Source organism: Protopterus annectens, chromosome 2.part1, assembly GCF_019279795.1.
Source record: "Protopterus annectens isolate FY-2018-M chromosome 2.part1, PAN1.0, whole genome shotgun sequence".
Lineage (NCBI taxonomy): Eukaryota > Metazoa > Chordata > Ceratodontiformes > Protopteridae > Protopterus > Protopterus annectens.
In genome coordinates, this window is record NC_056729.1 from 625,277,627 (window position 1) to 625,304,768 (window position 27,142).

Sequence of the window (27,142 nt, forward strand, 5' to 3'; positions counted from 1 at the left end):
GCTGACATCTCCCTCCAGTTGACATAGATGTATTAAAATTGATGCTAGGCAAACCACACAACCTGTAATTAACCATGTACTGGCTGTGTACTGCATGCATTAGACATAGTCATCCCTAAACACAAGTCTGTCAATTGCTGCATTTGCAAGGTGAGTCACTCTCTTATACAATACATGCACAGGGTACTAGACTATGGTGCATATTTATGGACCTGCAGGATGTATGCAAGGGAATAGACTGGGCTACTGGGCAACTTGCACAGATCTAACAGCCACTTGGGACACAAGTACTCTGTAAAGTACTGAGTGCCCCACAATATTCAATGGGCCACATGGCTGGAAACCCAACTGCATTGTGCAAGGGAAATGCCAAACAGTGGGGTCATAGGACAGACGCATGACTGTTAATACCAGAGTCCCCTATCCCCAATACATCTGTGTTCAGATACAACTGCAGTAACAGAGTATGTTTGCAAGGATATATCAGCAGACAACACATTTCCAGGGCCATGACATACAACCTGGCACATATTGTACCCACAAAATGCAGGGGACAGTGTATGTCTGTATGCTGTTGACAGTGTGAGGACTTAAACTTCTCTCCATGGTGGCTGGTGTGGTTCACTGGGCTAAGGACATTAACATGGTTGATAGTGTTGATGGTTCAAAGCTGGCAGCATCTACAACTTTTTGCATGTGTATTATTCGTATGGTAGGAGTCCCATAGACTATCATAACGCCACAATCTATTACTGCAAGATAGCTGGACAAAGCCAGAGAAAATGGGGGGAAAAGGGCAAAACCTACAGACAGACAGACATTAATCATGCTCTGAGTAACCTAGAAGGTGGCTAGTATAACATCATGTTGCAACAGGTCAGATTAGCTGCAGGATGTAAAGGCCATCACTTAAATTTCTCAGTAGTCACAACACTTCAGTGCCTGCATTTTACAGTATAGTACTGGAAAACCACAACTGTATGAGGAACAGAGCAGACATATGAGGCAATAGGCTGGACAGTCTGCAAAAACATGTACAGGGAGAGGTAGGTAAACTGTTACCCTTTATGTGGTGTTAAAGCATGTACCCCAGTCACATCAAACCTCTCAACCTCTTAGAGCAACAAATCTGGCCAAAGCCTTGAATATAAGTGGGGCAAAGGCCCAACAATAGAGGCAAGTATTAAATATTGCACTTACAAATGTAAAGAATTGATAGAATAACAGGTCTTGCTTAACTATGAATCTCCTGAAGTGTCTGCAGTCTTAAGCTCAAATGTCTGAGATTATTTCCTAACGTCAGTCTTTAATGATTTGCCACTAATATGGCAGAAAACCACAATGTTATATAACATGAACCAAAGATATGAGGCAAATATCTGAACAATCTGTGCAAATCCCTACAGTTGATAGGTATGAGTGACATATTACATTCAGCAAACAGCCTGGGAATGCCTTGGACAAAATATCAGAGCTACTTGAGTTTGGAAACAGGTGCAGCAGCCAATGGTTTGCAACACACAAAATCCTGGACTGGAATATATGTAGGTCTGACCTAGAGTCACCTTGTAAGTACTGACAGTCACACTGGGCATGATCCTACAATTAGCTAACTTGAGCCCATGTCTGTTGCGTCTTCCACCCAAAGAACAGCTATGTGGCAATATGTTTGTGCATACAAACAGCTATGGATGTCCCTCCTATTCCCCTCACACATGATTACCCTAGCTGTCAGTATATGTCACACACACACACACACACACACATATATATATATATATATATATATATATATATATATATATATATATATATATATATATATATATATATATATATATATATATATATATATATATATATATATATATATATATATATATATATATTAACAACATATGTAGATATATATATATATATATATATATATGTATATATATATATATATATATATATATATATATATATATATAGTTAAATAATGTGTGGACCGATATAGATGCTCCACATATATCTACGTAACACATTTATATAACGTACACTCACAGCAAGAGTTAAGGTGACATCCCTGTTATACACATGTATGTGTGTGTGTGTGTGTGTGTGTGTGTGTGTGTGTGTGTGTGTGTGTGTGTGTGTGTATATATATATATATATATATGTATATATATATATATATATATATGTGTGTGTGTGTGTGTGTGTGTGTGTGTATACACATCACAACAGCTGTCTGATGGTAACAGACCAACGCCGCAAAGGGACATAAACCACACTCCCACAGAACCATGTGCCTGTGGAATGTCATCCTGTAGACAAACAACGGTGAGCAGGTGGTGTAATGTACAATGGTTGTAATGCAGGACATGGCCAATTGTCCACCTACCAAACTGCAACCAGCCAAACATAGCTATACTGGCAATTGTACACACATAGCAGGGGTATTAACAGGTATTCCACTCCTATGACACTAGAGATAATAGCAGCATGCTGGTACATTATGTAGGCCACACATGCTGTGTAATACAAGGCCACTTTGTTTATACCACAAGTACTGTGGCTGAATTCATAAATACAGCAGACATAACCTGTGCACATGCAATAAGTACTGTGAGCTGTAGTGTGTACCACTAGATAGGTAGGGGTTCTAATCACACAATAGCCAAATGTGTATGTAAATATCACCCCTTGCAGCAGTACAGACATATTTATCTGTAAGCAATACTTATACATTTTAATGTCCTGTTACTACCAGATGGCCTCTACATTGGCTTCCTTTACAAAGCCTGCTGATGTCATCCACCTTAACAGCACTGGCTGACAATCTAACTTTAAGTGATGTCTGTGCCGCATGCAATAAGTAATACAAGCTGTAGTGTGTACTACTAGATAGGTAGGGCTAATAATGTCACAACAGCCCCCTGTCTGTGTGTAAATATCATCCATTGCAGCAGTACAGACATGCCTATTTCTGAGCAATGGCTTTACATTTTTTAGGTCCTGTGACTACCAGATGAACTCTACATTGGCCTCCTTTACAAAGCCTGTGATGTCATCCACCTACAGCACTGGCTGATAGTCTAATTTTAAACAATTTATGTGGTGCATGCAATAGGTACTGCAAGCTGCAGTATTTACTACTAGATAGGTAGGGGTTCTAATCTCACATCAGCCACCTGTCTGTGTGTATGTGTATATACATGTATCCATCTGCAGCACTATAGACAGGTCCATATGGACAAGCTCCCTGCAATGGTTATGCATTTTATGGGCCTAAGACTACCTGCTAGGCTCTAAATACCCTCCCCTACAAGGCCTACTGATGTCATCCACCTTGAGAGTACTAGCTGATAATCCAAACTCAGATAAACTCTGTGGCATATGTGATAACTACTGAAAGCCACAGTATGTAATACTAGATAGATAAGGGTTCTAATCTCCCACCAGCCAACTCTTTGTGTGTCCATATGTCTGGTTACAGATACACCCCTAGTATCACTACGGACATGCCCATATGGGCTCTTTCTTTGTAATGGTTATGCATTTTACTGCCCTGTAAAAAGTTCCAGGTCCTATATAGGCATCAATGATGTCTGCCAACATCTAGGTTTGTATGGTCAGAAAACCCAGGTGACATATATAAAGGGTAGCAACCTTCCCACAAAATATGAATGCAAAATTATGCTGGCTTCCCCCATTATCCAAGACAAGACCTCCACATATGCACCTAGGGAACCATGCACAAATACTGCAGTACCTTGCTGACATCATATCTCTGCTGTGCTGCAATGCCATCCTGTACAGCTGTACTGCCACTATATGTCCATAGAATAACCACTCAACCCCCTGGAACAGAAACATACACAGGTCCATGATACATCTGTCATTCTGTCACACTACCGACAGTCCAACATCATGCATCTAAGATTCACAAGTTTGCTGTGTAGTCATGACACATGCCAACACATAGTACCTGCCATAGCCCACAAAACCTACAATGACATAGCAATACTGCAGTACACAACTACATTGAACATAATATAGTCACCCTGTGCATCAGACACATATTTGCATGTCCCTGCATTGATGGCATGGATGGCAGGGATGTGGCACAGATATCATTACATGCACAGGGTGTGGTGTGAAGGTGTCAGAGGCCTAGGCTGTGCAAGAAAGTTGTCAGCATGTGTGTGAGTCAGAAAGGGGTGCTGGTGAGATGCATTGTGGAGAGGTGCCATGTATGTCTGATGGTGACCTGCATGTGACAGTAATGTTTGAGGGTGTGTGTGTACACAATCAAGCCCAGTGCTAGCCTTATATGTGTGTATGTTGGACAGCTGTGGACTGTACACAGCAGAGTGAACAGTTCTCCATCCCCGGCCATGAACACAGGAACTTGCTCTTTCTGGAGTGGCACTGGCACCACCACCACCACACCCAAGGTCAGATGCAGTGCTAGTACCTGATGGTGATTGCTGTCTGCTGGGCCCATGTCCCCCACAAGACTATCTAGGACCACGTGCCTATGGCCTGCCATGTCATGGTGTGGACAGCACACTTCCCTCTGCAGCGCTGGAGGTACTGCCACTATGAGACTGTGAGTATGCATGGACATGTGGTCTCTTGGCAGATGGTGTTGCTGACCTACCTCCACATGCCTGATGCCCTACCCCAATGACATGTTCCAGTACAGACAGTGTGTGGAGAAAGACAGACAGTGTCTCAGCCCACCATCTGTCCAATACACAGTGAAATGTTCCATGGCATCAATAATGCAGTGGATGCAGTCATGGATGTCAGACTGTACTGCATCCATGACCCTGAGCATCCATCTGGTGTTGAGATCGGTATATGCCTGTGCCTCCATGATGACCTGTGCTATGACACCTGTGACAGGAGGTGGATGGACAGTAGTCTCCCTTCAAGCACCCCTGTCAAACTGCCTGTGTGGGACCTCACCAGTTGTCTGGCTATGGCCAATGTCTACACACATTGATGCCATAGTTGTCACACTGTCCTGTTCAATGTTGACACCATATGACTGTCCAATATCTGTGGTCTCTGGGGACTGGGTATGTGTGGGCATACTGAATGTGTGCAGGGACAATGGAGGCAGAAGAGGAATGTCAACCTCTGGGACAGATTCAGCCCCCGACAACCCTACCTGTGCCTCACTATGGCTACCATCATCATCAGAGCTCGATGGGACACTGACGTCAGGTTGTGAGGTGGACAGACTCCAACCCCCATGTTCACCTGTGAGGAGGAAGACAAAATCAGTACATTACTATTTGCACTACTATGTATGATAATCCACACAGACTCATAGATGAGGAGCTAGAACTGCATTACCAGTCACACATCTCATCACTGATCTCACGTACAACACACAAACACACAACAACATACACAGACAAGACAGACCCTTTCTAACATGCACTTTAGCTACACCAAGTGAATGTTGCCAGTACACTATACCTATGGGGTATGCAATACGAAAGTGTATGTGATAGAACCACACATAATACAAAGTACACTTATCCTGAGAATGATATCCCTGCTGTAGTATCACTGCTGCAGGTATGCACCTTCTCCCTATAGTGAGTGAGCAGGCATCCTGGAGTCATTGTCTCCTGTATAGCAGGCTGCAGACATCTTCATGACTATAACTGCAAACTTTGTGCCTTGAGCTAACTGGCAGTCCTTAACATTCATATGGTATATATAAGCTATATAACAATGGTATCAGACTTACTAGATACAGGACCACAGACTCTGGCCATACCTGATGTACCTATGAAAATGTGAGGGAGAGGGATTGTCAGCAATACCAAATGTTGCACTGTTAGAGGGTAATATGTGCATATATCCACATGTACAGTAGCTAATGTAATACTGCCTATGTTGCTGAAATTCTGAGTATGTGTGCACAACTGTGCATTAAAACAAGCACCCCCCCCAATGCAGATAGACCTGGCACCCATGTGCTGGTATGTACATCCTGCCACAATGACTGATACAGTATTACACTGGTAAACAAAGTAAGCTTACATGGACACTCCTCTGATGCGGACACTGTGGCACCCACTTCCAGGATGTATGGGATGATGGCTGCCTGTTAGCTGGTGGTTAATTTTAGGTTTTCCAGGAATTTCTCTGTGGCTGCGAGTTGTTGTTCCCTTACAGGCCCTTCACAAGTGGCAGCATGATCCCTGGCCACAGCAGCTGCCCTTTGATATGTAGCAGTGAGCATATCTATGGCCTTGTGTTGGACCTGGTCGAAGGTCCTGTCCTGATGTCCACTTTGGTCAACCACCCTGACAAGGTCACCCCACAATGCTGCATGCTGGTCATGATGTTTGCGGCCCCTTAAAAGCAGAACGTGATGATGCAGTCTGAGGCCATCCAGGATAACAGTATTATCAACAGCTGTGAATGGGGTATGCCTCCTGCAATGCATTGTTCCTGAAAGACAACAAGAGGGAGATACATTACAGGACCAGATACATGGGCATCCACTATGTACAGACCCTGCACAACCAATATGGCCTGCACTATTCACCGCTTCCTCATACATCATACCCCACAGTCTATCAACACACTACATGTGTGGCTATCACCATGATAGTAGCAATGCTGGGCATGTCCCTATGTGCCGTGACAGAATCCACTCTGTGTCTCTACACCCATCACTGCAGTCAACTGTGGTGTATCCCCTACAGGCAAGCTCCCACTGATATGTCATACAGCCACTTTCAGACAAATAGTAGTGTGACATTACAACTATATGGGGGCAGTCCAGCATCAGCAGTGTGCTACAACAACAGACAGCAATGGAGACCTGCTGTAGTATATTTTTCCTGTAGGCATCCCATCTTCCCACTACACAGATGTTTTTGGACTGTGAACATGTGCCTCATGAATGTGTTCCTTTTGGCACACACATGTAGATGTCTGATGAACTGGCCATTCATTGATGGTTGTTGATGGACAATAGGGAATTTGGCTGTCACACACCAGAGCCCTCAGAAAAGACATATTCTACAGTAATATCTGTTAGTGAATTCATAGTTTTACATTCTATGGCCAATATGCATCCCCTGTCACAGGTTGGCCCTGTGTCCTCCGATTACTTATGGCTATGGCCAAATCCCTGCTGTAGGAGGTTGACAGGTATGTTAGCCATAGCTCTCAACCAATGAGGGACAAATGTCAACAAAACAGTGACTTAGCCAGGGTACATCAGGGACAATCAGGGACGCCTGTAAAATGCCAGCCCTATTTATGTGTGCCGTTGACAGACTGAGATGTTGTGAACGACAGTACTTTGTCTGATGTTACAATTGTGTACACCCTTACTTAGTGTCACTATGTCTAACACAACTTCCACTAGCTTTCCTCCAACAGCCAACCAATGTAGGAGAGAGTAACAGGGGAAGAGCTGGGATTTGACTGAAAGCAGGAACAGTTGAGAGGCATGGCTGTATTGTTGGACAGCAGAGTATCACCAACATGTCAATACCATAGATGTATGACAGGCCTAATATTGTAATCCCTTTTCCCCATACCTCCATCCTACTATCTGCATCCCATTATATGTGGACATCTATTACATACCTGGTAGAGTGAAGTACTCCTTTTTTGAAGTGTTCCTCTGCAAATAGCTTGCAAATCCATTGTCTATGTGAGCAAAACTACATATAGACCTGTTCCTCATAGGCAGTTGATTGTTTTTGTAGGTAATGCTCATTAACAGGTAATTGCCTGTGCAACACTTGGTGGCTCAGACTTACTAATTGCATCCAAAACAGCTGGGTTGCACTTTCATTAGCCAATGACAGGGTACCACAGTGCAATATTTAAGGCATTCATGTAGGCCTTGACCCCTTTCTTAGTCCTTGAGATGGACATTAGTGAGGTGTGGAGACTACAGCATTACAGAGGGTAAGTACAAATACTGTCCACTGTTGAGGTTTCTGAGGTACATCCACAGTTTTGCATGATATGTTTGGCCATTGTCCTATGACATTGTGATTATCTGACAGTTCAGTGGTAAACATTGTGGGTTGAGGTCAGTGAGGAGTGGAGACGTGAGTGTTGGACATCATACCCATCAGAATATGCTACTGCTGATGCAGTAGCTGCTATTCTATCAGCACACTATCTTTGTATGGGCAAACTGTGACACATGTCCCTGTCACTGGAACTTTGCCCCCACCCTTTATGTATGTTTTTGTTTGGATCCCTTGTTTTAGGTGGTTGTGAGATATGGTAGGTTTGTAGCAGCTAGCTTAAGATACAGCTGCTGCTGCAGCCTAGGACACATAGGGGGAAAGTGAACTCTTTGGATGACAGCAAGCTGTACGTGTAACTGAGGCAGCAATGTCAGCTCTGTCATCACAGCAGAGCCAGGGTAAAGGTGCCCTTTACAATGCAATTGAGGCATGTGCTTAAGGTACATCTGTTATGTAACAGTGCCAGTCACAGAGTAGTAGGTAACATATAGGTCAGCTATACAAATATGTGCAGTGTGTCCCTACCTAGAGTCCTTTGACTTGCAAACATGGGTAGTAGTTAAATCAGTAGCAGCAGCCTGTGTGGGCTACATTTGCATGACTCAGTCATTACTTGCTATGTTCACAAGAATGTAGTTGATGTGCAACACACTGGATTTGAACCCAGGAATATGGGTGGCAAAATATACTACATGCAAGGCATTTAACAGGCTCAACTATGGAGTCAGTGCTACAACTTATCTATTTGCAAGATATATATGCATACATAGACTCTGTGACACATGTCTACATCCATCATTATGTGCATGGATTTCAAAGGCAGTTGTGGAGCAGGGTTCCAGTTGTACACATGTACTTTGCCATTGCTGCCTTAGCAGGTGTGTTTATAGATGTTGCTGCTAAAAGGATACATTTACCTGCAATCTCAGGCCTCACATACAGTCATTATTATTTATTTGGCTGTGTGCTAGTGTAATTTTTGCATCAGAGTCCCAGGGGCAATCCCATTTTTCCCATTAGATATACTTGCAGTCTGTCAGTGGCAGTCAGTATATTTTGCTGGAAGCACCTCTATCGGTTAAGAGCTGAGCTGAGTGGCCTACTGGGCTTATGCAATATGCTATAGTTGACAGGGGCCTGGGTTTGAGACATGTTGTGGTGGATTATTTTGCAGATGTAGGTGACACAGGCCTGGGTTTGAGACATGGCAGGGCTGATTCTTTTGCAGATGTGTCTAACAGTACCAGAAACTCATAAGACCCTTAAGGCACTTTAAAGCACTTTTAAGCAGGTTTGAGTGGGTTTGCATGCTGCGCCGCACCGTGGAAACCCTTTCTAAAAATGTAAAGAAAAGAAAAAGGGGTGATAGGACAGTAGTGAAATGGGAGCAAGCATGGGGGTAAAACATACTGAGAGACACGTTGGGATGTGCAGGAAGGGTGTAGGAAAGGACCGTAGATTTCCATTTCTTGTATAGCAACAACTGTGCAGTTTGACATAATTTGTGGATGAATTTGGATTCTCAAAACCCAGAGAGAGGGGGGAGGACAACATAAATGTGTTGTCAAGTTAATTGGACCAAATTTGTTGTGTTCAGTGGACACGTGTGTAAAGTGGAGAGCTAGGTATGGGGTGACTTTATTTTTTGTGGGACCCATTTTTGGGCGCCCATTTTTTTTTTTTTAAGGGAGAGTGGAATGTTGAGGAAGGATTGTAGGTACTTGTTAGGAGGTAAGTTGGGTAGAAGAGTATGCAATTGCAGACAGAGAAGACAGACAAGACAGCGGACAGGGTCATGTGTGACACATGAGGGGGGAAACACCTTAGATGGGGAGGGTGTTCTGAAATCTGAAGTGAATGTACCTCCAGATGGCAGTAGCATGACTGAGATCCCCACCCATGGGCAGTCAACACTGCTGCTTCACTGCCCAAAGGTGGCTGTGCTGGAGGCTGGGAGCCAGTGCCACCAGGCCCTACCAGGTTGTCCAGTCTGCCATTAATCTGGTGCAGGCATTGTTCGTAGCTATCCTGCACACCATAGCTGGTAGTTCATCCTGGGTGACTACAACCCCACCACCACGGCTCCCAGGGGGGGATGGACCCCATCCCCTGAGGTGGTTCCACCTGAAGGTGGTGTAAGGCCAGTGGGGGGGCACCACCAGCCTGAATCCAGATGCGCTGGTGCCTGGTGCCATGGCCGGCTGAGGTATGGTAGGTGGATCAGCAGGAACCGGCCTACCCTGTCGTTCTGTGGTGATAGTGGTATAGTAATGTGTATAAGTTACTTATGAACAAAACATTTTGTTAGTAATAACAGCATGCCAGAACATTGGAAATAATCCAATCAAATTTAAGTGCATATTATAAGGAACACAACAATAAATAACGTAACAGTCAGTATATTAACAGGATGCCAGTCACAGTTACGGCATAAGGCCAACGACATAGGTAATGCAACAAGATATGTAAATATGCAACCATTGTAATACATAATAATAATACAACACATGCCCAATATAACGTTTATTATAGAACATGTGTTAATAATAAACCATAACCAATGCATAACAATAATAAATATATATGAAGATAAGGGGTGGGAGAAGAGAGAAATACAGTCCATTAATACCATTATAAGCTATATAGTTGACAACAGTACTACTGTCTACTTTACACATCTGTCCTTTCTTTATGTGTAAAAGTGCCCTATAGCTGCTGTAGCATGTACATGCCTCTCAGGCTATCTGCATGGGACAGTATGGGCCAAGCAATAACACCTGCAGGTACACAAATACACAGCACACTTGCACATCAGGAGGACGTATATAACTGTCAAGGCGTACTCTGGGCTGATGTTCTGTTACTTTGCTATTGACATACATCATGTCAGTGATACATCAGTGACAGAGGGATTACACAACAGTAATTACATTATGTGACAGCGTGACACTTGAGAGCCATGTATGTGTACAGTACAGAGAGTGAAGAATTATCATACCTTGTTTTGTAGGCATGGAGATAGATACTGAGAGCTGTGACTGCAGAGGACATGTACATCAGATGTCTTAATTGACTGCAGCAACATTTCACATTCACTCCAGGCATACAGCCATATCAAGATTACACATTTTATTTCTCTATTTAATTTTATTAACACTTGTTATTATTTCTGTTATTTTCTGCAGTATTATCACATGCCTGGTATTGAGTTTAACCATCTGTGACATCTGTACACACAATTATTTGCACATAATATGGGCTACATCAACCATTAACCTGTAAGTCCTATGGAGAGAATGATATCTGTTATCAATCCGTGACTGATACTATATTATTTCTGGCATGCATGGGGTTAAAAACCAATAGACCAATAGCAGTGACTGCACAGAACATGTACAGTTGACTGCGGCAACATGTCAGAGGAACTCCAGGCATACAGATATACCAAGATTATACATTTTCTTTATTTCATTTTATTAAAACTTGTTCTTATTTCTGTTATTTTCTGCAGTATTATCACATGCCTGCAACTGAGTTTAACAATCAGTGACATCTGTACACAATTATTTGCACATAATATGGGCTACCTCAACCATTAACCTGTAAGTCCTGTGGAGAGAATGACATCTTTTATCAGTTTAAGACTGATACTATATTATTTTTGGTATGCATGGGTTTAAAAACCAATAGCAGTGACTGCACAGAACATGTACAATTGACTATGGCAACATGTCAGAGAAACTCCAGGCATACAGTCATACCAAGATTACAAATTTTCTTTATTTCATTTTGTTAAAACTTGTTCTTATTTCCGTTAGTTTCTGTAGTATTATCACATGCCTGGTACTGCATTTATCAGTCTGTGACATCTGTACACAGAGTTATTTACACATAATATGGGCTACCTCAATCATTTACCTGTAGGCCCTGTGGAGAGAATGATATCTGCTATCAGTACGTGACTGATTCTGTATTATTTTTGGCATGCATGGGGTTAAAAACCAACACCAGTGACTGCAGAGAACATGTACAATTGACTGCAGCAACATGACAGAGACACTCCAGGCATACAGTCATACCAAGATTACATATTTTATTAAAACTTGTTCTTATTTCTGTTATTTTCTGCAGTATTATCACATGCCTGGCACTAAGTTTAACAGTCTGTGACAACTGTACACACAATTATATACACATAATATGGGCTGCCTCACCCATTTACCTGTAGTCCCTTTAGAGAGAAAATCTGTCATCATTACATAACTGATTCAGTAAATATTTATTAATACATGCCACTGGATTCGAACTCTGGTCTGTGTGTGCCAAAATGCAATTGATACAGAGTGTTTAACAAACTGAACTACTGAGTTACTGCTGATTACTGATTGACTGATATTTGCCTAGAGCTCACCTGGAAACAAAATAATATCTGGTATTAGTAATACAGTTTTATACTAGACTGCATTGACAGTTGGATACACATGCATGAAATTCCTGCATGACAGGGATACTAGGTAACCTATACATTACTACATAGAATGTGGGTGTACACAGAATATTGTTAGTAGGTGGAAATATCTGTGAAGTCTACAAACCATATCAGATTACTGGTTTGGCTACCTCACCTGTATACATTTGCAGACAGTATATATGCAGTCTACAGCTATTACACTGTTATACTTGCCTGCAGCACTGTGACTCAGAGCCTGAATGCATATAGCTGAAATGCAATAGTTAAAAGAAGACAATCCTGATATACACAATATACCTTGGGTGTTATTGCTATAGCTTCATGTGTTATTGCAAAGCAGGTATAATAATTTATTTCTAGTAAAACAGCTTTGACTCTACACTTATTTCACAACACTCTTTATGAGATATAGCTTGAGGCAGGGACTGGTACTGTTTTATGTTTTTCTTGCAGAACAGGTGTCATTATCTATTTCATGCAAAACAGCTTTACTCACACACATATTGCACAACACTGCTTTATTACTGGTATCTTCATGTAGTCACTGGTATAGTTTCATGTTTTTATTGTACAGCACTAGTTATAATGCAGTTATTGCAATATAGCTGTAATCCCACAGTTATTGCAATAGAAACTTTATTTCATTTACTTTATCAAGGTTAATGCTTTACTCTTCCATGCCTATTGCACTGCATTTGGCAGTAGTCACTTATTGCAGTTCAGGTCTGCAACCACATTGATTGCAATACAATCAAAACTGTATATACCTAATGACAATTAATGCTTTACTTTTTCTTGCTTATATCACTATAGATTGCATGATACATCCATACTCGCCACACTCACATTGCAACCTGGCCAGGCACCCAGCATGTGCCTCAACACTGTGAGCTCTCACCTCTGCAGCCGTTGGAAAAAAGCAAACTATTATGCATATCAATATAGCAGACATTCAAGTATACATATTGATGGAAAAAAAAAAGTAAATGTACTTACATACATGTGGGATATTCCCCACAGAGAATTCTTGGACCTGGGTGTCCAAGAGAACCCCTTTCCATCTTTTCAGGCCATCATGGTGGTGACATACCTAATCAGCTGTGCAGTGGATACCTGTTACACTGGTAAGGTCCCTTGCCAGCCGTTTCCTTGCCTTGCACTCTGAGCCCTGGTAACATTTCTGCATCAGCCAGTCTGCATGGATTTAACTAGGAGCCCAACCATGACCCTGGAATCCAGAATGCCCCAACACTGTGCCTGGAAGTGTGCATCCCCTCCAACACCTGCCATAGTATCCTCACAGGTCGAACACCAATGAATTCTGTAGTATTCCCACCTATTGCACTTAATATAGCCTATTTTCCCAACTTTAATGCTTTTGGGCAATATTTAAAAGTGTGTCACATCACTTAGCACCTCACACAGCAGCACAGCTCAGATAAGCAGTACTTAAACTGGCAATGCTTAGCAATGCTTAGCAATGCTTAGCAGTGCACAAACCAGCTAAGCATAGCTGGGCAGTGCCAATAAGTGCTAAAACATATCTTGTTTAAGCAGTGCTTAGCAAGGCTTAACAGTGCTTAGCAGAGCTTAGCTGAGCACAGTAAATCAGGATTTAGAAAAAAAATTGCATAATTTGTATTTGGAAAATAAATGCTTAATAATCCTTCTGTGTATTCAAACCCAACACCTACTGCACATAAGGCTGTCACTCTACCCATTCGGCTATGTGGATGGTTGGAAGTCTGTTATGCTTTTACATATACCTCTCAGCTACACATTTAAGTACTGCTGAGCAACACGCCGCAACATGCAAACCTGCTCAGCTATGCTTAAACTTGACTTTTTCATAAATAATGAAATATATCTGTTTTCTATTTTTAGGATGCCTGGCACATGTATGTTGCTGCACTTCATGGCACTGTTTTCAAACATGCCTTTTGTACAAAAAAAAAAATATTTGTGCTATACTGCTATAATGTGTTTTGACCATTCAGGGAATGTGTTGCTATTCTGTAGACACAGTTAGCACCATGCTCCTACACTGATTCAATAATCATGTTCCTTGACTCTCCCTTAACAATGTACCATGATTGATATGCATAGCATGCTGCTGAGACATAACCTTGTACATGGACATGGTAACAGTCTATGTAGGCTCTACACTATGCCTACACAAATTTTATTAAATCCTGTGGATAGAGTTGCTACAGTTATACCTTGCCTGCACTGAGCATTATCGCACTCAGGTTTTAGTTAAAAGAAGAAAATTTGTTTTACATTTAAACTCTAGAAAACTGTTTGTTACAAATATACCAAGTAGTTGCTATAGTTTATATCCTGAACAGAATGCTAGCATGCCAAGGGTTGCAGTTAAAAAAATCTCTTTTAAATTGTAAACAGACCAAGCAAAAACTTCACAGTGTGGAGAGTGTGAAGTTCACTCCTTGAAATATGTTATGCATCTAGTTCACTAATAAAATTCAAACTTTAAAATACGTACTACAAAATAATAAAATAGTAAGTAGTCCACAGTTGAGTTAAAAATGGAATATCTTTTATTGAAAGACACAAATAAGTGATTGTAGCTGAGTACAATGAAAAGCATTAAAGATATTTGTTAATTTACACATAATCAAGGTTATTTAGAGCAAGGGAGTGGTTACAGAGGGTGATTCTGTAAAAAGCAATAAAAGCATTAAAGCTACAAGTGATCACCTATGTAGGCCAAAAAACATAGCTATAATTGCTAAGGTGGAAATACAGTGAAAAATGTTAGAAATAAGTAGTGAAAATATTACAAATAAAGCATTAAGGCCCTGGGGATCTGTTTAACTGTGGCATCTAGCTAAAAATACACTTAGTTTAAATGAATAAAAGGATCAGAAAACAGTACCCATGTTAGTTATTTTCACTGTAAAATATTTACAATGTTTGATATTTGTTTATAACAATATTAGCACATATAATATTAGTGTGTAATGTCAGCATTGATCAGTCACAGCTTGAAGTTATGGGAAAGAGTAGTAGAAGCTAGGTTAAGAAGGGAGGTGATGATTAGTGATCAGCATTATGGTTTCATGTCAGGAAAGAGCACTAGAGATGCAATGTTTGCTCTGAGAGTGTTATTGGAGAAATACAGAGAAGGTCAGAAAGAGTTGCATTGTGTCTTTGTAGACTTGGAGAAAGTATATGACAGGGTGCCTAGAGAACAGTTGTGGTATTGTATGAGGAAGTCGGGAGTGGCAGAGAAGTATGTAAGAGTGGTACAGGATATGTACGAGGGTAGTGTGACAGTGGTGAGGACTGCAGTGGGAGTGACATATCCATTTAAGGTGGAGGTGGGATTACATCAAGGATCAGCTCTGAGTCCTTTCTTATTTGCAGTGGTGATGGACAGGTTGACAGATGAGATCAGACAGGAGGCCCCATGGACTATGATGTTTGCAGATGACATTGTGATCTGTAGTGAGAGTAGGAATCAGGCTGAGGAGACTCTGGAGAGGTGGAGATATGCTCTAGAGAGCAGAGGAATGAAGGTCAGCAGGGCTAGGACAGAATATATGTGTGTAAATGAGAGGGAGGGTAGAGGAATGGTGAGGATGCAGGGAGTAGAGTTGGTAAAGGTGGACGAGTTTAAGTACTTGGGATCAATAGTTCAGAGTAATGGTGAATGTGGAAGAGCCGTGAAGAAGAGAGCACAGGCAGGGAGGAATGGGTGGAGAAGAGTGTCAGGAGTGATTTGTGACAGACGGGTACCAGTAAGAGTGAAAAGGAAGGTCTACATGAGGGTAGTGAGACCAGCTATGTTATATGGGTTGGAGATAGTGGCATTGACAAAAAGGCAGGAGTCAGAGCTGGATGTGGCAGAGTTAAAGATGTTAAGATTTGCACTCGGTGTGACTAGGATGGATAGGATTAGGAATCAGTATATTAGAGGGTCAGCTCATGTTGGACAGTTTGGGGACAAAGCAAGAGAGACAAGATTGCATTGGTTTGGACATGTGCTGAGGAGGGATGATGGGTATATTGGGAAAAAGATGCTAAGGATGGAGCTGCCAGATAAGAGGAAAAGAGGAAGGCCTAAGATAAGGTTTATGGATGTGGTGAGAGAGGACATGCAGGTGGTTGGTGTGACAGAGCAAGATGCAGAGGATAGGAAGAAATGGAAAGAGATGATCCCCTGTGGCGACCCCTAATGGGGAAAGCTGAAAGATGATGATGAATGTCAGCATTAATCAGTCCCATATCAGACTTTCAATAGTCTTTTAAATGGGTTCCTATTAGATGACCGAAGACACAGTCTTTCGAATGCATCTTTTTCAAACTTGAAAAGACAAAAAGGCAAAATGATGAAGCTGCATATAAGCAAATTCTTTCCCTAGGAAAGAAATCGCTTGGCTGTGTCCGTTACTTTGCCATTTTGATCAGTGTAGTATGATCTTGGAAACAAGGGTGACTGATTGGATCATGCATTCTAAAACTCTGCACCTGGAGCAACAGCCCCTTTCACCCAACCCTAGCTATACTAGGGTAAAGTGCTAACAGCACAGTCTTAGCTCTGTTTTCTTTTCTTTTTTTTTTTTCTGACAGGATTGTATTATACAAACTTAACAAAATCTTATTTTCTTATATATTTTGAGTCTTTTAAACAAACTTGGACTACCACTTGAAAGAAAAATCAAATGTTTATGTTTTTTTCTTTGATTTTTTCATGTCAGATGTTTTATTGACTGTTGTGACAGAATGAACCACTCAACAGTGAACCCTCAAAGCAACTTGATGAAAAAGGAACTACGGTCTATAATGGGCTGTATCCAGAAGCTTTCTGTAAAATTTGATAAACTTGAGATAAAAATGGACAATATAAAAGAAGAGTCCGGGGAACAAACAGAAATGTTAAAAAAGATCATAAAACAATCTGTTCCAATCTCAGCAACAGAAGACACATTAAATGATCTGGATCACAGAATGGCAGAGAGTGAGAATCACACAGAATTTCTGTTAAAGCAAAATACTTTGCTTATGGAAAAATTAGAGGACCTAGAAAGTAGATCTGGAAGAAATGATATTGAGATATATGGAATACCAGAAAAAAGGAGACAATATGTTTCAGTTTTTAACTAACTGGATGCCTAAAATTCTAAATATACCAGAAGCTGTCTCTTTTGATATTGAGAGAGGCCATAGATCTCTTTCAATTTCTTCTTTGAAGGAAAAATCCCCCAGTCCCTAGGTCTATTATTGTAAAATTTCTCTTCAGCCAAGACAAGGACCTGGCCTTGAAGACTGCTTGGGCTAATTCTCCAATAAAAATAAATAATAACACTATCAGGTTTGATGGTGACTAAACTGCATCTGTTGTGACTAAAAGGAAAGCATTTATTCCATTAATAAAAGACTTAAAGAAGCTAAACATTAAAGCTCAAATACTTTTTCCAGCCAGATCTAGGAGCTTTTTACCAGAAGGTCAGAAACTTTTATTTCACTAGAAGTTTCTCAGAAAAAGAAACCTTTTGATTAATCAGAATACATGGATTGTACTCTTGTCAGCTTAAAGAGACAAGCAACAAGAAATGACTGGTCTTCAAAGGACACAGATTAAAAAATTAAAGAAAATAAATGTTGTTCTCTTTTTCTATTTTGACTAACTAGCTTCCTCGCAGGTATTCAATTTTGTCATCTATTATAGTTCATCATCAAATACAAGGTAAAACAAACAAACAAGTTATGCTTTATCAAAATATCTTTTCTATAGTATATGAAATAGCATATATATGTTGTTATTACTATTACTTATTATTTTATTTTAATTATCTCTAACATTATTTTCCAGCATAGAGAGTAGTGTGTATGTGGTGGTGGTGGGGGTTATATTGACAGTATCTGAGATTTTGTGTGTGTGTGTGTGTGTGTGTGTGTGTGTGTGTGTGTGTGTGTGTTAATATTAATATTACTTATAAGTCTCATTATTTTATTTAAATCCTCTCAAACATTATTTTATAACATAAAGAGTAGTGTGTATGTGGGTGGGGGTGGTGCATATTAACATGTTTAACTAATCCACTTAATTTATATATATTTTCTATACATAATTTCAAGAAATCTGTTTTTTTTTTGGTTATTCTATCTGGTGAATGTGGGTATATGTGATTAGCTTTATCTATGTATAGTGGGTGTTATATTCAGTTATTTTGGCTGCATGAAAATCATTTATATACATTACTTCACTTTCTTTTAATAGGTTTAATTTGTGTGGTTTTTGTTCATTACTTGGGCACTTATTCAAAGAATTAGAAATGATATTGACTGTTTTTTACAGTAACAGCTTTGTTTCAGTCCCCTTTCCCACCTAGTTTTAGTTAAATTGCTTCAGAATGCTTTCTTTTTCACATATCTTACACTGTTTTTCAACTTATAACAGTCTAGATTCCATGTTCAAACTGTCCATGCTGCAGGAAATGCATTTTGAACTTTAACCCTCATTTACAGGAAGTGAACTTTTACAATGTTAGAGAGCAACAGAAACACAAAAATATTAATCTAGTTAATTTTAAAACATGTCCATGTACATGTTATGTTCATTATCTTTTTAAAAAGAGGAATAATGAAAAGAAAAAAAAGGAAAGAAGAATGCAGTGGGAAGAAGAAAAATAAGACATCTGCAGACTTAAAGATACCTGGTACTAAGCTTTGTTTAATGACATCTTGTGGTCATCCTAATTGTAGTTCAGTGAAAGTTGTATCCTTCAGTGCAGTATAAATATAATATATTCATGCACCAGATCATCACAATACAGAGGAATATGTCATTTGTAGTGACAAAAATGCTTGTTTAAAACAATATTACTGGTTTTAATGTGTCATAAAAGAAGCAGAAAAAACAAATATAACTTTAATAATAATGAATTGGGCAGTTACTACTATGCAGAATACTTCTGATAAACAAAACATTACCTATTACAACAATAGAATGTCCTCTACACATTCTCTGGTTCTGTAACATGCTACCTGTTATATTGTACACACAAATATTTACATACTGTCAGACTGAATTTTTGATTATTCAGTCTAAAATTTCAGGATTTGGCATTGTGAGTCCTGATATTTTAAAAGGTTACTTTCCTTAACTGATCCATTTTTGTCACTGACCTAATATATTGTTTCATATCAACATTTTGTTTGTGCAAGTACCAACCATTAACTTCTTTGCTAGCTATGTCTTATATTTCTGACATTTTCTAAGTTTTGCATTATTCAAGGTGCCTGGTATTTTCTACCTGTGCTCCCTCAAAATACAGATTGTTCACAGGAATACATAGTGTCATTAAATAAGGTCTAATAAGTAAAATAACTCATCTTCTTCTTGCAACAGGCAGTGGCACACCTAAAGGTTTAATCTCATAAAAAATATGACAAGCACATAGACCATGGGTGAGCCAAAGATAATGGAAAACCTGACATGTAATACAAAGAGGTAGTTAAGCATCAAGACTGGAATACAAAATACCTACAAATGCATAGCATGAATGAAACGGATAGCATAGTAAACAGAGAATAACATGTGCCACACATAGCATCTGGCAGTGTATTAAAATATTTTTATAGAGAACTATTAATTATCTGAAAGTTGGTAAGATACAGATTAAGCATTCATACTTAAGTAAATGATGCTACTTTGCAATTCTATATACATAAGGGCATCCACATACAAAAACACACTCAAATTGAAATACATATTAACATAGACCACACTTGCCTATTCATAAGCAAGGGATCTAAAGATGTATTTACACAAGGTATAACCAGCTGCCTACAAAAACAAAATACTCCCATAACATTTTGGTATACAGTTGTCCCAATGTTTTCCTTGAAATGCAATTGTGAAATCTAACACCTTATATAATGCCCAAACGTGCTGTGCAATGCAACAAAACTGTAAAATTAAACATAGGGAACACTTCATTACTAAAATGCAAATTAAAACAAGCGTGCCGGAAGCTAGCATATCTTATATGGGATAACATATGCTTCACACCTCTGCACACTGGTTGTTATAAAATTGTTTTTTATACAAAATGATTTTTACAGATATTTGACTGGAAACTATTAACAGTGATTATAAACTTGCTCTGAGAGAAATATAAATATTTGATTTCTATATAGATATTAATTTGCATATAACATTTATATACATTACTATATTTATACTTTAATATAAGATGTTGTTTTCTATGCTATATAAAACAGTTTAAAGGAGAAGATGCTAAAACACCACAATCTGCTCAACATCTGTTGCCTTAATTACTCAGAGTTAGTTAAGTATTGGAAAATAATATTAATGAACAGATGGTTCAAAATGTTTTGCATGTGTAAGTGAAATATGTAATTTTATTTTATACAAAACTGACTTTTAAATCATTTCATGCATTTTTTATCTCCCATTGGTATAATGAATACCAAAACTTGATCCGCACGTCAGAAAATGGCAGTGAAAAGTACTATAAGCAGATCTGTAAATACATGATATGTATATTCATAAATATAATCTTAAAATAATGCTTCCTGTACAGAAGATAAATATTAAATGTATATTCCAAATTCTAGAGGTATTGATAGTAACACACATACATTCATAATATAAACAAACATTCATTTAAAAACACTCACTCATTTGTATATTTACTCTCATGCACAGATACATTGAACATATTCAAACTCTTAACTGTTAATATACATATCAAGCATCTACTCATAATTTACAAACACATGCACATAGTTATATGCACGCACATCCATGTAAATAAATGATGCATATATAAGCACATACAGTATACACAAATACGTCATTTTAAATTGTAGCACCTTTTAATTATACTTCCATATTCTGACTATTGCTTTCACTTTTTCATCCATGTTATTAAATGTGTTTTAAAAGTTTTATGATATGTGATCTTGATATGTATTGGTGTTACGATGTCTGTAGGTTAATGTGTTATAGGTGTTGTCAGTTGTATTTATTTCCTCCATATAAATGATTAAATACTAGGCAATTTATAAATATTTTCTATAGTAGAATTAAGTAGAAGAAACAACTATATAAAATGTCTTGATCAAATAGAAAAAAATTGAAATGCATTATTTCTGGGATATTTTTTATATATTCAGAAATACATAATATCATGCTTTATTAACATTTCCAACTTTATATTTATGTTATGTTAAATATTAATATTTCTTAAATTAATACTTTATATTGTTTTTCCTTTTAACATGACTTGAATGTGCTCTAAATAGTTATAACTAATAATATTGTTTTAAAGAACATTTGGGAGGGTTGGGATGGTGGCCTAATGGTTAAGGTGTTTGCCTTAACAACACAAAGTGCAGTATTTGAGTCTCACAAGGGATAATTGGCTAGGCTTAAAATGGCTCGCAAGGGCAGTTAGCCTAGTACTAATCTATGAATCTATAAATTAAGCAGTAGTAACTGTTTAGCTTGGTGACATTGGTATGGCGTTGGCAGGTGATTTGTATGATTATATCATCAAATCAGGGAATTTTTATTCCATGTTGGGAGATTTGTATTTAAGTTTGAAATTTTGCTTTTGTTTTATTTTTTTGTATCTGTCCAGAACAACAATTATTAGTACATGGCTATTATATTTTAAGCTAAATCATCTTAAAACCAGTGCATTTGCATGCTCTTATGAATATCAACATGTAATTTTCTCTCATTAAACATCAATGGATTTAATAATCCATTGAAGAAGAGTAGCTTAAATAAATATTTAGAACTGCATAAAGCTCACATTTTCTTATGAGAAACACATTTATGTGAAGATGTAGATATATTGATGTTAAAAGATTATTCAACTCTTGTTTACTCTCATTTTAAATCAAAAAGGAGAGGCACTCTTATTCTTTGGAAAAATGTATTACCTCTGCCTAAAATATTAAATACCTATTCAGATAAAAATTGCATGTTGGGTTTAGCGGTAGTAGAAATTGACAAAAGATTTATACTTTTGTGAATTCCTACTGGATACCTGGAATTGAAGTCAAAGTTGCTAAGAAATATTTGGATATTATAACATTATATACAAAATGTGAATTGATTATTGCAGGAGATTTTAACTGCATTCTTTCTAGTAAAGACATGACTACTGATAAGGTTCCAAAGCTATCCTCAGGAGATAAACATTTAGATCATTTTAGTAATTCTCAACATTTGAGAGATACCTATGATATTAAATCAACTAACTCTCTTATCTTTACACATTATTCTTATAGATATTGCACCCTGATAAACATTGATAAAGTTTTTACTTCTAGTAGTTTATTTATTAAAATTGAAGATGTATTGATAACTTCATGTCTTTTATCTGACCACAATGCTATTACATTTATGTTAACATTAAAGCCAAGTAATTTGATTTACTATCAGAGAATTCCTGCTTATATAGTAAAATTAAATGACTTTAAGGAATGATGTCTAAAAGAAACAGACCAATACATTGAAATTAATAATAATAAAATAGTTTTAGAAGTAATTCTCTGGGATTCCATAAAAATTACCTATAAGGAATAATTAGAAATTGGTACAGATGTAAAAAATAGTGAGATAAGGAGTTGATGCCTTTGTAGTCTAATATAGATAAATTGAAATCCAATGAAAAACCTTATGACAAATTAGTAAACTCTGAGTTGAAAATATTAAATCAGAAATATATTGATGTACTTCACCATATAGTATCAATAAATCTGGAAAAAGTAAAATTACAAACCTAGTAAAATCAAAAAGCTTACACAGGTTGGCTGTTAGATCTAATAAAAAAGTAAATATTAATCATATTAAAGAAATAATTTCCAAACAAGATGATTAAAATAAAAAGCGACTGATTTAAAAGACATACTAGAATGCTTTAGGCAATATTATGAAGAAATTAATAACAAAGAGACAGACTTAGAAATCATCAACATAAGCAATGCATTTTTGAAAGACAATATAATGTCTTATAAGACTTAGGGACACAGGTGGACAGTGGTCTCACCTTCGATAACCACATCACCACAACAGTCAGGAAATCCTTCTATGTGGCACACCTCATCACGAAGGGCTTTTCATCCAGAAAAAAGGAGGTCATTGTCCCACTGTACTCATCCCTCATTAGACCCATTATAGAATACAACGCCCCATTTGGCATGTACCTCTCAAGACATCTGCAACAACTGGAAAGGCCTCAGAAATACCTCACTAAAAGAATCAAAGGCCTAAAGCAGATGCCCAAAAACTCCAGCTATACTCTGTCGCATATCGCCTACTCAGAGGCGATCTCTGCTTAACATACAAGGCCATGTCAAACCCAGAGCTGTTGGACATGCTACACTTAAAGAAATCCCAATCCCTCAGAGCTACATGCTCCAGGGATCTAAACCTTGTCATCACAATAAACAAAACATGCTGGAGGGATAGGTTCCTGACCCAGAGACTCCCCAGACTCTGGAATAGATTGCCCATACATGTAAAGCAGAGTGCCTCTTTGGACCTCTTCAAGAGGAACCTTGACAATTGGATGGGAGAAAGGAAATTCACCCCAGGGATCACGTCAGTCGCCCTGCTAGACAGGGGTCCAGGAAAGTAAATAATGTGGGAAGAAATAGCCAGGGAATTGTTATGGCTAGGTTTGTATAGGCCCTAGGGCTGATAGCCTAGTACCAACCTATGAACCTATGAACCTATGTTTAAATTAACCAAAGAATAAAGATCCAAAGGTGGATAAGTCATTTTATTTTAAGGTGTTAAAATATCAAATTAATAATCTTAAACCAAATAAAACCCTGGTCTTGATGATATAATCCCATAATTATACAAATTATTCCCAGAGCATATTTTAAACATCCTAGTAAAATTTTTGAACAAGTTAAACATATGCCAGCAATCCACACTACCGGAAGTACTCCCTGATATCCCCTATCTTGAAACCAAATAAAGATTCTAAGTTATGTTCTTCTTCCCATCCTATTTCATTATTAAATGTTGATTATAAAATATTTATGTCTATTCTTGCAAAAAGTTTGAACCTTATTATGCCAGGATTAATAAATGATGACCAGACTGGTTTTATTCTACATAGAAAGATTCAGGATAACATAATTAGGCTTAATACTTTAATAGATCTAGTTAATAAAAGTATTAGTTGGGATTATTTGTTCAAAGCACTTCGTATGAATTTTCTCTAGATTTTATAAATCTTGTAACTAATTTATATAGTAACTCATTCTGTTTTATTAAGATTAGCTCTTTTATTGCTATCTCTCTCAAAATATTAAAAGGTACAAAACAGGGTAGTCCCTTGTCACCTCTGTTAATTGTTCTAGCAATTGAACTGTTCACAAATGTTATTAGATCTAATAGCAAAATTCAGAGATTCTTGACAGAAGAAAGTTATTCCTGTAAAATTTAGTTATTTGCAGATGACATTTTAATAACAAGTGGAGATGCTGAAGCTTTACTAGAAAATTTGACTAAGTCTATTAATTATTTTGAGAAAGTGTTAGGTTTAATGTTTAACCCTGATAAAACATAAACTTTACTTATTAATAAAAAAGTTAATAATTATTTAAGAAACTATAAGAATTTTATTTGGGAAAAGTCACAAATTAATTATCTTGGAATTCTAATTAAATCTACTGTAAAAGACAACAGTAAATTATAATAATTTAATAGACACTTTTACTAAAATAATTATTAATTGGAATAAACCTTTTACAATGGAAGCTAGACTTACTTTATTTTTCTTGTAATTCTCTATGTAATGTAACTTTGTATTGTGGAGCTTTTCTCCTCAGGACTCCACTGAAAATGGGCTCTCGAGCCCAGTGGAGCTCCCCGGTCACCAAACTGGAATAAATAAATAATATAATAAATAAATGATAATCCTATCAAAATACTTTTCTATCTACAATCACTAATTATTCTGCCTCCTAAAAAAATCTTTAAGAAATTAAAATCTACTCTTCTTAATTTTCTCTGGTTCCCCAATAAACAAAGAATATCATTTGATTGCCATGTTAAAAGTTGGCAAGAAAGTAGATTAAGTTTTCCAAATGCTGAATTATATGCCAAATCCATAATTCTCAATTTAATATCTCTATTGTTAAATTTCTCATACCATCCCACTTGGAAATCCATTCATGAAAGATTAATAAATAATAACAGCTATATTGCAGAATCTTTCTCTAAATTTGGAATTAATACATTTTACTGGATCTTGAAAGACTTGCATTTAAAGGAAAATAAAAAATACTATTCATTTCTCTTCACTGATTGCATCCTTAGAAAATTTAAAAGATTCATGAATTTTAATTATATAGTTAAATATTTATTGTTTTTATTGTTCTGTATATTAAATACTATGGGTTGCCTGGGAACTTTTTAATAAACCAAATGTTAGACCTTTAAATATGTTAGTGATAAAAATCAAAATCTCCATGGATTTTCAAACAAAACATATTCCAAAGATATTTGAGTTTTTTCATAATCAACAGTAACTCAAATAAGAATAAATCATACATATCAATAATTTATAAAATAATATGAGAAGAGTTTTCCACAGATTCATTACTTTTTAATTACTCAACTAAGATTAATGAAAATGCCTTTTTTGATGAAGATAAATGCTTAATTCTTAAATCTGTGGGAAAAGCTACTTATTCTATTATTGGAAAAGATATATATGGAGATTTCTTCACAGAGCTTTATTAACTCCACATAGATAGGCTTTAATAAATAAATATGGGAAATTAATTGTTAGCGGTATTATGAAAACTCTAACACAGATTGGTTTCATATGATATTGGATTGTAAAATAGTAACTCCTTTTTGGGTTGAATTTAGGAATTTTGCCCAAGCTTTCTGGACAGATAAGTGTACCATTTCTAAATCCTTGATCTTATTTTATTTTATGCTCCAATTTTGGATTCCATTCTTACAGTGCAGGTGCCTCTCCTTTGGTCAATTATAATCACAAAAAATTGGAAATGTAAAACTACTCTCTTTCACTGAATTCATTAATTTAGCAAAACATGTCTGTCAAAAAGAAGTCAGCTGCCAAAATGAGAACTTTTGAATATTACTCAGCAGTTTAGATTTTGGTTAAATTAAGTGATTTATTTGATACATTTTAATGATTTAATTCTCTGCGTTTGATTTTGTTGTGGACATCTGTAAAGAGTTATGTTTTTGTTCTATTTATAATTAAGTAATTTGTACAATCTTTATTTTAAAATTAATAAACAGCTGTTTTAAAAAATTTAAAGTCTGTACTCTCTCACCTCATACATAGGATATTAGCCATCTGCACCACTATTAGATGCCCAGGGTGCTGTAAAACATTTGGCTAAATCGTTATTAAGAAAAAGGGTAAAATAAAAGGTTGGACATGGTTTTGGACTCTGTCCACTTGGCACAGGAAGTAGCAGCATTAACTTGCAAAACTAACTGGTCAGTTAGCCATATAAGCTTATTTTATATAAGGAGCAATATGAGCTCTATCATTGTTATTGACTGCAACAGTATGTGAATTACAAGGGTATGGGCAGCTAAAAGAAGCAACAGCAGGAACATCCTATTATATCATTAAGAGACAGTTGA